Consider the following 14491-nt stretch of genomic DNA (forward strand, 5'->3'; position numbering starts at 1 on the left):
GCATGAACCATTATTGTTGACATCACCCTTGAGGTAAAAGGTTGTGGGGCAAAAGTATAAGCCCCTATCTTTCTCTGTGTCCGATTAAAACTCCGTAACCACAAATATTGCGTGAGTGTTAGCAATTATGGAGGACTAAATGATAGTTGAGTATGTGGACTTGCTTTTTAGCTCTGACATAGACTCTTTTCGATGTTATGATAAATTGCAATTGCTTCAATGACTGAGATTATAGTTTGTCGGAGCCCAATAAGGTTTATGATTTATACTTTTGCATTGTGAATAGATCATCACTTGAACATAAGTAATCATATGACAAAATCTATATATGTTGCTCTTATGAGATTAATCATGATGCCTTCATGTCTGTATTTTATTTTTATCGACGCCTCTACCTCTAAACATGAGGACATATTTATTGTTATCGGCTTTTCGCTTGAGGACAAGCGAGGTCTAAGCTTGGGGGAGTTGATACGTCCATTTTGCATCATGCTTTTATATCGATATTTATTGCATTATGGGCTGTTATTTCACTTTATGTCACAATAATTATGGCTATTCTCTCTTATTTTACAAGGTTTACATAAGGAGGGAGAATGCCGGCAGCTGGAATTCTGGGCTGGAAAAGAAGCAAATATTAGAGACCTATTCTGCGCAACTCCAAAAGTCCTGAAACTCCACGGAACATCTTAAAATAAATAAAGAAAAATCCTCGCCAAAGATGAAGGCCAGGGGGCCCACACCCTGCTCACGAGGGTGGGGGGCGCCCCACCCCCAGGGCGCGCCACCCTACCTCGTGGGCCCCCTGGTGGCTCTCCGACGTCCATCTTCTCCTATATGAAGTCTTTCGATGAGAAAAAAGAGAGAGGAACTTTTCGGGACGAGACTCCGCCGCCACGAGGCGGAACCTTGGCGGATCCAATCTAGAGCTCTGGCAGAGCTGTTCTGCCGGGGATACTTCCCTCCCGGAGGGGGAAATCATCACCATCGTCATCACCAACGCTCCTCTCATCGGGAGAGGGCAATCTCCATCAACATGTTCACCAGCACCATCTCATCTCCAAACCCTAGTTCATCTCTTGTATCCAATTCTTGTCTCAACGTCCGGGATTGGTGCTAGTAGGTTGCTAGTAGTGTTGATTACTCCTTGTAGTTGATGCTAGTTGGTTTATTTGGTGGAAGATCATATGTTCAGATCCTATATGCATATTATTACCCCTCTAATTATGAACATGAATATGCTTTGTGAGTAATTACGTTTGTTCCTGAGGACAAGGGAGAAGTCTTGGTATTAGTAGTCATGTGAATTTGGTATTCGTTTGATATTTTGATAAGATGTATGTTGTCTAGCCTCAAGTGGTGTTATGTGAATGTCGACTACATAACACTTCACCATTATTTGGGCCTAGAGGAAGACATTGGGAAGTAATAAGTAGATGATGGGTTGCTATAGTGACAGAAGCTTAAACCCTAGTTTATGCGTTGCTTCATAAGGGGCTGATTTGGATCCACATGTTTCATGCTATGGTTAGGTTTACCTTAATACTTTTGTTGTAGTTGCGGATGCTTGCAATAGAGGTTAACCATAAGTGGGATGCTTGTTCAAGTAAGAACAACATCCAAGCACCGGTCCACCCACATATCAAATTGTCAAAGTATCGAATGTGAATCATATGAACGTGATGAAAACTAGCTTGACGATATTCCCATGTCTCCTCGGGAGCGCTTTTCCTATTATAAGAGTTTGTTCCGGCTTGTCCTTTGCTACAAAAAGGATTGGGCCACCTTGCTGCACTTTATTTACTTTTGTTACTTGTTGCTCGTTACAATTTATCTTATCACAAAACTATCTGTTACCACTTGTTTCAGTACTTGCAGAGAATACCTTGCTGAAAACCGCTTATCATTTCCTTCTGCTCCTCGTTGGGTTCGACACTCTTACTTATCGAAAGGACTACGATAGATCACCTATACTTGTGGGTCATCAAAGACCCATCCGTTACCTTAACATAATGATCGTTCAGCTTTGTTGCTATTGCTTTCTTCATGTCACATATTCCTTCGACTATGAGATTATGCAACTCCCTGATACCGGAGGAATGCCTTGTCTGCTATCAACCGTCACAACATAACTGGGTGATTATAAAGATGCTCTACAGGTATCCCTGAAGGTATTTGTGGAGTTGGCATAGATCGAGATTAGGATTTGTCACTCCAAGTATGAGAGAGGTACTCTGGGCCCTCTCGGTAATACATATCATAAGCTTGCAAGAAAACTACTAAGGAGTTGGTCACGAGCTGATGTATTACGAACGAGTAAAGATACTTGCCGCTAACGAGATTGAACTAGGTATGAAGATACCAACGATCGAATCTCGGGCAAGTAACATACTGGTGGACAAAGGGAATTACTTATGTTTTCATAATGGTTCGACCGATAAAAATCATCATAGAATATGTAGGAGGCAAGATGGGCATCCAGGTTCTGCTATTGGTTATTGACCGGAGAGGTGTCTCGATCATGTCTACATAGTTCTCGAACCCGTAGGGTCCGCACGCTTAACGTTCGATGACGAAATATTATTATATGAGTTATGTGATTTGGTGACCGAATGTTGTTCAGAGTACCGGATGAGATCACGGACATGATGAGGAGTCTCTAAATAGTCGATAGGTAAAGATTGATATATAGGACGATGGTATTCGGACACCGAAAGTGTTTTGGAGTACCGGAGGGGGTACCAGTTGTTGGTTCTATATCCGACGTATCTCGTAGTAGGGGTCCTAAGCTAGGCGTCTTGGAGCGATGGTAACATGGACATAGGGTTTTACCCAGGTTCGAGCTCTCTCGAAGAGATAATACCCTACATCCTGCTTTTGATTGTATTGATATGGGTGTAGTACAAAGTACATGTATCTACCACGAGATGATAGTAATGAATATGAGATTGTCTATTGACTATCCTGGCCTTGGTTTATATATGCACCATAGGCCTAGGGTTTAGAGGAGTCCTCGTCTTGGGCACTAAGTCTTTGTGGAATCCTCCTTGTATTCGTCATGGGCTGCCCGAAGTGGCCCAATAGTGAACCTCCATGGGGGTCCTCGGCCCGACCCATAAGTCGGGAGACGACGTGATAAGTACCCCCTAGTCCAGGACACTGTCAGTAGCCCCCTGAACCGGTCTTCAAGTTGGGTACGTCTCTTGATTCTTCCCAACTTTTTTCATCTTCGGTCGTCGGTCTTGTAAACTGGTTCAACAAATCATCGATCTCAAGGATCACCGAAGTAAATCCGGAAAGTTTACACGTCGGGTATTCGAGGAGCCCCTTTAAGTTCTCGGCCTTTATTAATGCCTTGTTATTTTTTACGCCACACCTCGGGTTTGAAGTGTTTCCCGTGCGGTGGCGTCCTCTCGCATCCGAACTCCAACGCCGGATTGCATTCGAGGTATCTTTTTCAGCTGAGCACCAACGTGGGACTGTATCCGTGCTCCAACGCCGGACTGTATCCGAGCTCCAACACCGGTGTATCCGAGCTCCAAAGCTAGATTATATCCGAGGTGTCATAGATCACCTTGGCTTGAAAAAGTCAAAGGAGTTTAGCCGAGCTTTTAAAATCGGAAATGCCCTCTATAGAGCCAGCCACTTGCACCCGAGTTTTATGTCGGACTGCTTCCGAGGTGATGCACCACCTCGGGCTTGGGCTGATTGTTTGCGGATTCAATTTCTGATTGATGCAATTTATTTACTAATGAGATATATAGCCAGTAGCCCTCAAGGTGTCTGTCGGCCTAAAAAACCGAGATGCACGTTAGAGGAGATAGTGATCGGCGGACGGCCCCTTGAGAGAGGATTTTGAGAAGTCTCCGTAATATATTAGCTTGATGCCGAATAAGTCCCAGATGGTACCTATTGTTGTCCGAAGATATGTTTGCCCATAGTTTGGTCAAGCCGAACACTCAACACTTTGAATTTTCTACATTGAATAGGCAATGCAGTAGCCCCCGAGCCACTGGTCAGGTGGCAACACCAGATTAGGGGATCGATGTACCCCTTTAATATTTGTAGGTGATAAGCCCGAAGCCTAGTAGCCCCCGAGCCTTAATACAGGCACGGGTGGCCGAATTAAGGATCAATATCCGGAGTAAAATCACGAATTATGTGTAATGATTCTATGTATCCAAGTACTCTACATCATTAATGCCCGGATTCGCATTGTACAAAACTTTGTTGACCGACCATTGGCTTCAACCTCTTCGGCTAGTAGCTGAGGAGTATTTTCCTACTTTATAAAGCCATTATAAGGGCAAAGATTTATGGAAACAAGGCAATCCGACCATACGGTTTTATAAACAAAGGTATGCAGAGAGATATGAAACATCTTCCAAAGAAAATAATCCCGCTATCGGTTCCTTTATTTGGGTTGTCATGCTGATCATGATCATGTCACCTCACCTCCGATCAATGTGGGAGGAAAATATTGAGGATTTAGTTTGGGGAAAGTTCCCGAACTCTATGGTATTAATGAACCAAAATTTTCACTTCCGTCGTTGCCGACCAATTATATTCTTTAAGATAGCTAGATTTCGGCTTCACCCAGTCTGAGGTACTAACCCAGATGACCCGGAACTAACAATCATAGAGGTGCTCCCTTTACCCCCTAGCCGAACAATCGGGAATGTATGGTGTAAACACAGGAACCAGGCAACCCAACTTGGCCAAAATCATAAGTCAAATTTGATGCATATTTATGGCTTTATAAGGATAATTACTGAAGGCAGTGCTTGTATACTGAATACAAACACTGATGATATATGTTAATTTTGACTCCGTTGTGACCGTTTATCAGTTGAAAGTGGCCCATCGTCGGCTTCTACCCCTTTGTAGATACTACGCAGGGTGTTTTGGCAGTAACAAAACAACCCTTAGCCGACGTCTCAGTGCCCGGAGGCGGTTGTGTTAGCAGAAACAAGGCAATCAGGTATGCGGGCTTTTATAACTTTCACTTCGGCATAGAGCTTGGGAGGCCGGTTACTAGCCCCCGGTTAGTGTTCGGCGACAGCCGAGGTCAAGCTGTAAACACTTCGGCCAATATTATGAACAGCCCATCATTTAACACGGGATGACCTTCATCGATCTTATAGTTTAACACACTCATCGGATCGCTGACTAGTTTACGCTTATTGTGACAGTTAGTTTTCGGCTTTCTCCACTGAGACGCTTAACCATGCGAGCTGGAAGCACAATCGCAGTGGTTCTCCCTTTGCACACCTAGCCGAACAAAGCGGAACATAGGAGGCAAGCATAGGAGCCGAGCAACCCAACTATTGACCGAAGACACAATTCGAAACCGATGCATATATAGCAATATCCGAGAATGTTTTTGTTGAGGACTCCATGGGGTACCTTGGTTTTGGTGGGTTCAGCTGTAGTTTCAGCCCCCTGTCAATATTGCCAATGATTTAAAGGCGTCTGGCATCGCACTGCTTGAAAATTAGTCCCGATGTGGCGTGTATTTTGTCAACACCGGGGTGTAGTTCAGAGGGAAAGATGCCGAGCTGTGGGTCGGAAAAGATATCCCGAGTTGAATTAGAATGCAGCGCACCTCGGTCGTGAGGATGTCCCACTTCCTGAAAGGAAAAACATACAAATAGCTAAAAAGGTGCCATAATCTCAAAAATCCAAAAAACTTATGTAAAAGCTTGACATACTAACTAAATCAAGTCATTTGGTGCCAATCTGAAAATTGGTCTTAAAATTTTTGTGCTTCTGTCATGCATTAATATGACACATCCGATCTCAAGACTTCAAGCGGGTCAGCCGACGGCTTCAACCTCCTTATCTCGAAGGCGGAGTGCTTTTCCGAAGCCAGTTTAGCAAACTAAACTCGAGCGGCTTTAGAGAGAAGCAAGGCTATCCGACTATTGACCATACACTCGAGTCAAAAAAGGAGTGGTAGAAAAAGACTTTGCAACGACCAAGAAAAAAACACATTTACTATAAAATGACTCATATAAATTTAAGAGCCCCTAGTTAACATGGGTAAGGAAGTGTTTTTAACAAACAACGTTTGTTGACAAACTAAGTTTTAAACACAAATGGTCGAACTAAACAAGAATTTAAAAAAACTCAGCATGGAAGCGACTTAGCTGGTTAATGTGCTCGGTGTGACGTGGGACGAGTTTATAGCGACTCAAGGTCCCAACCCCCAAGCCGGTCCCGAGGTGGCGGAGCGAAGAGCTCGGCACTCCGAAGTGGTGATATAGCACGGCCAATGCAGGCCGTCAGTGTGACGCTGAAGTTCCCGGCGTGGGTCAATGAAGTGATGAACGAAGCCCCCGATCCAGCCGAGGTGACGTGGTACGTTGGTAAGCCGAGGTGACAACACTGCCCGACCCGGATCATTTACCTGTGCACAGAAAATAGTGCAAGCCAGAGATAATAGTAATAATAATAAATTTAAAAAAATCATAGCATAATAAATAATTTATGCAAAGTGAGTAATAAAAGAAATATGGCCCGTGTGCCGAACACTCGATGAGGTAGAGCTCACTCAGTGATGCCAAAGTCCCCGGGGCAACCGAACATGTCGATATGGCAATTCAGCCAGCCGATTTACACCGATTTGGATGACGACGTCGGCTTGCCAAAGTGACTGCTTGACGCAGTCGATTACCTGGTTTATCGGTTGTAGCAATCTGAAGAAAGGTTACTCCGAAAATTGTGACTCGATCCGCACACCCATTGCCTGATGGGTGATGAAGCGACGGCCTAGCGATGATGACAAAGGTTGGCTCGCCGAGGTAACGCCCTGGTCCAGCTAACGTGACAACGCCCCGGCCCCAGTCTAGTAATAAAGTTGTTATTTTATATTTCCTTATTCATGATAAAGGTTTGTTATTCATGCGAGAATTGTACTGATCGGAAACGTTGATACATGTGTGAATACATAGACAAACACTATGTCCCTAGTGAGCCTCTACTAGACTAGCTTGTTGATCAAAGATGATTAAGGTTTCCTAACCATGGACATGAGTTGTTATTTGATAAGGTGATCACATCATTAGGGGAATGATGTGATGGACAAGACCCATCTGTTAGCTTAACATAATGATCCTTCAGTTTTGTTTCTATTGCTTTATTCATGTCAAATACATATTCCTTCGACTATGAGATTATGAAACTCCCGGATGTCGGAGGAATGCCTTGTGTGCTATCAAACTTCACAACGTAACTACGTGATTATAAAGATGCTCTACAGGTATCTCCGAAGGTATTTGTTGAGTTGGCATAGATCAAGATTAGGATTTGTCACTCTGAGTATCGGAGAGGTATCTCTGGGCCCTCTCGGTAATGCACATCATAAGCTTGCAAGCAAGCGACTAAGGAGTTAGTCACGAGGTGATGTATTACAGAACAAGTAAAGAGACTTGCCGGTAACGAGATTGAACTAGGTATGAAGATACCGACGATCAAATCTCGGGCAAGTAACATACCGATGGACAAAGGGAATCACGTATCTTGTCATAACAGTTCGACCGATAACGATCTTCGTAGAATATGTAGGAGAGAACAGGTGCATCCAGGTTCCGCTATGGGTTATTGACCGGAGAGGTGTCTCGGTCATGTCTACATAGTTGTCGAACCTGCACGGTCTGCATGCTTAACGTCCGATGACGATATAGTATTATATGAGTTATGTGATTTGGTGACCGAACGTTGTTCGGAGTCCTGGATGAGATCTCGGACATGGCGAGGACTCTCAAAATGGTCAAGAGGTATAGATTGATATATAGGATGATGGTATTCGGGCACCGAAAGTGTTTCAGAGAAAATCGGATAGTCATTAGAGTACCGGAGGGGGTACTGGTCACCTCCGGGAGAATATTGGGCTTACTGTGCCACAAGAGGGGAGCACACCAGCCCACAAGGGGCTGGCGCCCCCCCCCAAGGCAGCCAGCCAAGTGGGGAAGGAAAGGGGGGAGGATTCGGTCCCCCCTTCCTTCTCTCTTCCCTCCTTTCCTTTCTTCTCCGGCAATTAAGGAAAGGGGGCGCCACTTGGGGAGGACCCCGAGTAGGATTCGGCAAACTTGGGGCGCCCTTCTGGCTTCTCCCTCCCCCCTCCCACCTGTATATATGTGGAGGGGCGCCCTAGAACACACCAGACAAGTGCTAGCCATGTGCGGCGACCCCCTTCATCGTTTACACCTCCAGTCATATTTTCGTAGTGCTTAGGCGAAGCCCTGCGGAGATCACTTCACCATCACCGTCACCATGCCGTCGTGATGATGGAACTCATCTACTACCTCAACGTCTTTCTAGATCAAGAAGGCGAGGAACATCACCGAGCTGAATGTGTGCAGAACGCGGAGGTGTCGTGCGTTCGGTACTTGATTGGTTGAAGCACGAAGAAGTTCGACTACATCAACAGCGTTGTGAAACGCTTCAGCTTATGGTCTATGAGGGTACGTAGACACACTCTCCCCCTTGTTGCTATGCATATCCATGGATAGACTATTGCATGTGCGTAGAATTTTTTTGCTTTCCATGCAACGATTCCCAACAATATTCACCGAAACCTTTCGGTGACCCCAAAACGCTTCATGATCCTCTCGGAACTATTACGAATACTCATGAAACAATTCCACAAATATATTCTCATGACTCCCGTCCTACTAACACTTAGCAGATCATGATTTCCATAATCTTGTGACCCTGTAGGTTCAGTAACTCATAGACATGGACGAAACCATTCGTTCAATGACCAAAAGCAGGACCGTGGACGTCCATATTGGCTCCTCTGAGTACATGAATGATATTCGAGTGAACCTTTGGTTATCATGTGATGTTCCCTTTGCTTTGCGATACTTCACAAAACCCGGGATGCATCGGTATCCTCTTGAGTCATCGCTATGCTCACTATACCGAAATCCTTGTTACCGGTTTTGTTCTTCTTTCTTGTTATTGTATTCTGGCATCCCCGTGACGAAGTCACCTATATCTAGCCAGACGATGATTGATGCCGTCACACCGAGAGGGACCTAAGAATATCTCTCCATCGTCGGAGGAGAAAATACCACTCTCGAGCTATCCGGCCAGTTGTCAAACTTTCTGATTAACATGTAATTGTTGTTATTATCACCGTGTTACAGGTCATGTTTGAGCAACCCCAAAGCCCACCGTACAATAAAAAGTGATCATTATATTCTCATGGTCTAAGGAGCAAGATCACACGTTAACACTCTGTGTTATTACAATTGAATATAGACAATATTAATCCAATTCACAACAAACAAGTTTGGGTCGGTTCAATATGATCATTCTTCCAACGTCATAATCTTAATGTTGTTTTAGGACTATAGTTACACTTAATAATATTGTCATGGTGGGTGCACGACAGATGCCAAGGGATGGCTAAAGAGAGGAGGAGGCTCGAGGGCGCTGGTGGACTCCAGAGGCAGGGTTGGCATCAGCGGGTGCGGGACGCCAGACATACCCAGGTTCAGGGCTCTCCGGAGAGATAATACCCCTAGTCCTGCCGAGTGTAGTTGGATGATCGATAGTACAATGTTGCTCCTGGAGCTGTATGGGGGAGGAAGGAAGCTGGCCAAAGCTTGGGCTGCTCCTTCTCTCCGGTGTTGTTGTTTTGTGGCTAGTCCTATTCTTACTTGCTCTTTCTCTCGTATGTCTTTTCTCGGAGAGATCATATCTTGCCATGATCGTGGGCTCCCGGGGGGTTTTATAGTCCAACCCCCAGGGGTACAATGGTAATGTCACAAGTCGGTGGGTCCGTATTGTCGGTGTCCGAGGACCCGGGCAGGGTCCCGCTCAGGGCTTGTGGTTCGTCGGGTTCCCCTAGGTGCAGGCCTAGTCGAGTTGTGTACAGTGCTCTCCGCATGCCTACGGGGACTGTGCGCCGTCTTGTCGATCGTTAGGTCGTGGCCTAGTCGAGTTGTGTATAATGCTCTCTGTCAGGTTGCCTCTTGTTGTCGTCAACGGTCAAGGCGGGAGCACTGTAGCCACGCCGGCCCTGGTCAGCGAGTAGGTGAGGGGCACTGTTGCCACGTTCCTGCTGACCAAAGGCATGGGCGGGGCACTGTTGCCTCGGTCATCGTTGATTGAAGTATCTTCCCCATCATATGGCCTAGATGGGACGGGAGTTGACCCGTGGCTAGATTGTGTAGCACGCCACGGGTGGCGCTGGCTTGTTGAGGAGGCTTTGGTCGTGCCGTGTTCGGCTGTCTTGCGATAGTTGTTGGGGCTGAGTCGACGTGTCTTGCCGGTCGGCTAGTTTGGCCGGCTTGCGGGGCTTGGCCGGGTTGAGCGACCCGACCGAGCGCGAGTCGGTATTGAGGGGCAGTGCCAGCCCCGTTTGTTTTTGAAGAGGATCTGGGTTTCGCTGCCTGCCCGGGGTCCATCCCCCCCGACAGTAGTCCCCGAAGCTATGAAGGTCCGCCGTCTTCGGATGAGTGGGCCTTCACAGTTTCCCCCTTAAGCAAGGTGGATTCTGCGAGCGCCGGGTCCGGCAACACCCATTGTGTGCCGGTTTTCTCGGAAACCGGATCGTGGCATCTCGGCCGTGGCGGGGACCGAGAAGCCCACCGAATCTTGGGGCAATCCCCCAGGCTTTGCGCGGGCACCACGTGGTGCCCGGAAGTCGGAGGGGCCTGACAGGCCACGCGCGTGACAGGACCGGGCTACGGGCTTGGGCCCACCGCCGCGCGCCCTCGGCCCAAGCGTGCAGATTTATTGCGGCGTCCGGAGGCCGGTTGCTATTCCCCGGGCAGTTACTGCGCACGTACGTGCACACTTATTGTGGTGTAGTGGAACGGGCGCGTGCAGACGATCCCACTTCCCCACTTCCCCACGTTCAAACCGAGGGTTATAAATCATGGGGCAGGGGGCGGCGGACATTATTCTCGCTCGCGCCCTCCTGTCCCTTTGCCCTCGCTCCGCTCTTCGCAACTGACGCACTGCGGCGCCCGCTGCTCCTAGCAGAACTCCTTCGCCGTCCATCTTCCCTCTTCTTCCTTTGATCATGTCGCTGCCATCGGGCTCCTGGATGGGTTATGTCAGCTTCGAGGACATCACCCAACTCCAGGCGACGCGGCGCCTGCCATGGGAGACGGACGTTGGCGTCCGCCTGCCACACGGCGAGCAGAGACCTTAGCCCGAGGGGCAAGAGCGCGTGGTCTTCCTCACGAACTTGGAGCGCGGCTTCGGGCTCCCGGCGAGCGCCTTCTTCCGCGAGTTCCTGGAGTTCTTCGGGCTCCAGCCGCATCATCTTGGCGCCGGTGCCATCGTCCAGCTCTCCGGCTTCGTCACCCTCTGCGAAGGGTACCTGGGGGTCGAGCCCACGATCGACCTCTGGGCGCGCTTCTTTTCCTTGAAGCAGCAGGTCCCGTCGGCCGAGGAGTTCGCCGATTGCGGCGCCGCCGTCATCTTGAAGCAGTCGGGGCGGATTTCCCCAAGATCCCGCTGCAGGATTCTGCCAAGAAATGGCAGAACTCCTTCTTCTACGTTCGCAACCTTGGTGCGGATCGCATCAACGTTCCGGCCTTCGCCATCTAACCTCCGTGGGTGAAGACGAACTGGGGCTACTCGCCCAGGCGCCCGTCGCAGGAGATCGTCAATCTCGGTGAGCGGGTCACGGTGATGAGGACGCAGGAGGGGCTCGCCAGCACCGACCTCCTTGCCGCGTTCGTCATGCACCGGGTCCTTCCTCTTTAGTGGCGCTCCTGCCTCATCGGTGAAATGGCCGGCCTTCAAGACCCCAATCGCATGGGATCGATGCGGCTGTCCGCGGAGCAGATCGCGCGCGGCGTGAATGACATCTCCAAGGCCAACCTTGGGGAAGACTGGCGATTCGGCAAGAAGCCGTACAGCCAGTCAAACCCGGCGCCGCAGGTGAGTGTCTGGTCTTCTTACTTTGCTGCCGCGCACCTTCTCTTCCGTCCTGACGCGACGCGAGGGGGTACTTCTGTATGCGATTCGGCATCCTTACACACGGGCCCCGTTGCAGGTGGCGCCGGAGGAGCCCGCGGCTCATGGCGGGGAGGAGGAGGCCGAGTCCGACGCCGGTGTTGGGCGTCGAGCGGGTAAGTCTCGTGTTTTTCTTCTCGTGTCTTGAATTGCCGACCGCGACATGGAACGGTTGGTGCTGACGCCAGTTGTCGGTGAAGTGGCATTGGACGGGCGATGCGGCGACGCGGGCGGAGTCGGGTCCTCGCATGGGATGGCACCGAGCCTCCCGCATGGGAAAGACAACGTCGCGCCTCGAGCCCGGGCCCCGAAGCGCACGGCGGACCCGGCCGGGGCTGGGAGGCAGGCCAAAAGGAAGCGCGGCGGCGGGCATGGGAGGCCAACCCCAGTCCCTGTCTTGGCAGGGTAAGCTTCATCTCTCGTTTCTTTTCTGCTCATTCTGTCTTCTTCTTCAGGTCGCCAATCGCGCTGGCGAGGGTGGCAGCGGAAGCCGCGGCCGCCGAAGGGGCCGTGTTCCACGGGAGCCGGGCCAACCTCGCCGATCAGGCCGAGGTGGAGGGACGGGCTGACTCGGACCTCGGCCAGGATCCGAATGATGCCGAAGCCTTGGCCTGGCGGGACAGGAACCGGTCCGAGGCGGAGCTGGAGGCGGCGTCGGTCCATGCTTGGACCGACGCGGCGGCGGCATGGGCGAGAGCCAGCACGTAGTCGGCCTGGCGCGAGATGCCGGAGGGCACAGTGGTGGTGGCGACGGTTTTTGAGCCGTCGTCGGTGAGGGAGCGCGGCCGTGGAGGCCGGGTTGAGGTGGTGATCCCCGACCGGGAGGTCGTGGAGGTGACGGATGACACCCCGCTGCGGGCCGACGTGGCCGAGCGAGCGGGGACTGATGGTGGTGGAGGCGGCGGCGTTTTCGAAGACACGCCGTGGGTGGCGGTGTCGGAGGCGGCGCTGGTTTTGGAGGACGCACTATGGGCGGCGGTGCCGGAGGCCACCCCGGCAGCTGGGCTGGAGATGGCGATGCAGGGCGTCCCGTTGTCTGGGTGAGAGACGGCGACGCAGGGCGTCCCGGTGTCTAGGTCATCATCGGCGGAGGTGCTGGCCGTGTCGCGAGCGGCCAGCGGGGAGTACGCCTTGGTGCCCCGGCAGGGAGGGCGCCGAGCTGCCGTGCCGTAGCCGGCGCGGAGCGGGGGCGCCGTTGTCTTTGGGCCTCAGACCCAGGAGGAGGAGGCGCTGGACGCCGTCAGTCGCCACCTGCGAGGCCGGACGGAACGGCTCGAGGCCTTCGCCCAGGCCGAGGTGGAGCGGACGCGCGACCTGGAGCGCGTCATTCTGGTAAGTCTTCTTGTAATTTCTTGTTTGTGGGGGCGTGCCAGCGCACCCACTGGGTGTAGCCCCCGAGGTTCGGGCTAACTACGTAGCAGTTGGGTCAAATCTTTAGAGTGTTGGCCTTGTTTTGATTTCTGCTTTCTTCAGCATCTCGACGCCTTCTGGGTCGCCGCCTACAATCATCTCCTGGGCAACAACCGGGAGCTCATGGAGCAGCTTGCTGCCAAGGAGGAGGAGCTCCGTGTCGCCGCAGGTATTCTTGTGCTCTTTTCTAGTGGGGGCGCAGCAGCGCACCCACTGGGTGTAGCCCCCGAGATTCGGGCCAACTGTGTAACAGTTGGGCCAAATCTTAAGTCTTTCTTTTTTCTTCTGCTGACTTCTTATTTCTCGCAGCCGAGGTGTTGTCCTGGCGGACTTGTCTGCTCTGGGCCGGTCATCACTATGACCGGCTCGTTGCCGACACCGGACGTCTTGGCATTGAGGCGGCGCAGGCGAGGGCGGAGGCGGCCGCGGCTCGGCGGTCTCTCGACGAGGCCAACCGGCTGCATGAGCAGCTGGCGGGTCACAAGAGCCGCATCAAGGCCGAGGTGGAGCTCCTTAAGGCGGAAGCCGCCAAGGCGGCAGAGGCGCAGCAGGCCCTGGTGGAGGCGGACCAGCAGCGCGGCCAGCTGGCCGACGACAAGGGACGGCTCCAGGCCGAGGTGGATCGCCTGCGGGGGAAGGTCACCACGGCTGAGGGGGCCCGTCAGGACGAGGCCCGTCGCCGCGTGGCGGCCGAGAAGGCGGCCGAAGACAAGGACACCGAGCTGAAAGCGGCCCTTGCCAAGGCAGCAGATCTGGAGAAGGCGCTCGAGGGGCACGACCGTGCCATCGACCAGGAGTGGCGTGGTACGTTGCCATCGACCGGGAGCACCTGGAAGAGTCCTTCTCCAATAAGTGCTTTTTCTTGTCGTTTGCCGGGTCGGGACCCGGCCTTTCTTCCTTGTTGTTCTTCTTCTAACTCGCTTCTTCCTTTGTGGCAGGGGCCTTCCCAGAGACGCAGCGGCTGGCGGAGGAATCCATCCGCTATCAGCGCGACCCGACCGGCGTCGTTGGCTCCGGGATGGATCCACGGGTGGCCTGGACCTTCCCAAAGATCATCTCCGCCGCTGAGGCCCACCTGCAGGCCCTGGGAATGTAGTTG

This window comes from Triticum urartu, chromosome 3A (assembly GCF_056163025.1).
Source record: "Triticum urartu cultivar PI428250 chromosome 3A, HENAU_Tu73, whole genome shotgun sequence".
In the NCBI taxonomy this organism is placed as follows: domain Eukaryota; kingdom Viridiplantae; phylum Streptophyta; class Magnoliopsida; order Poales; family Poaceae; genus Triticum; species Triticum urartu.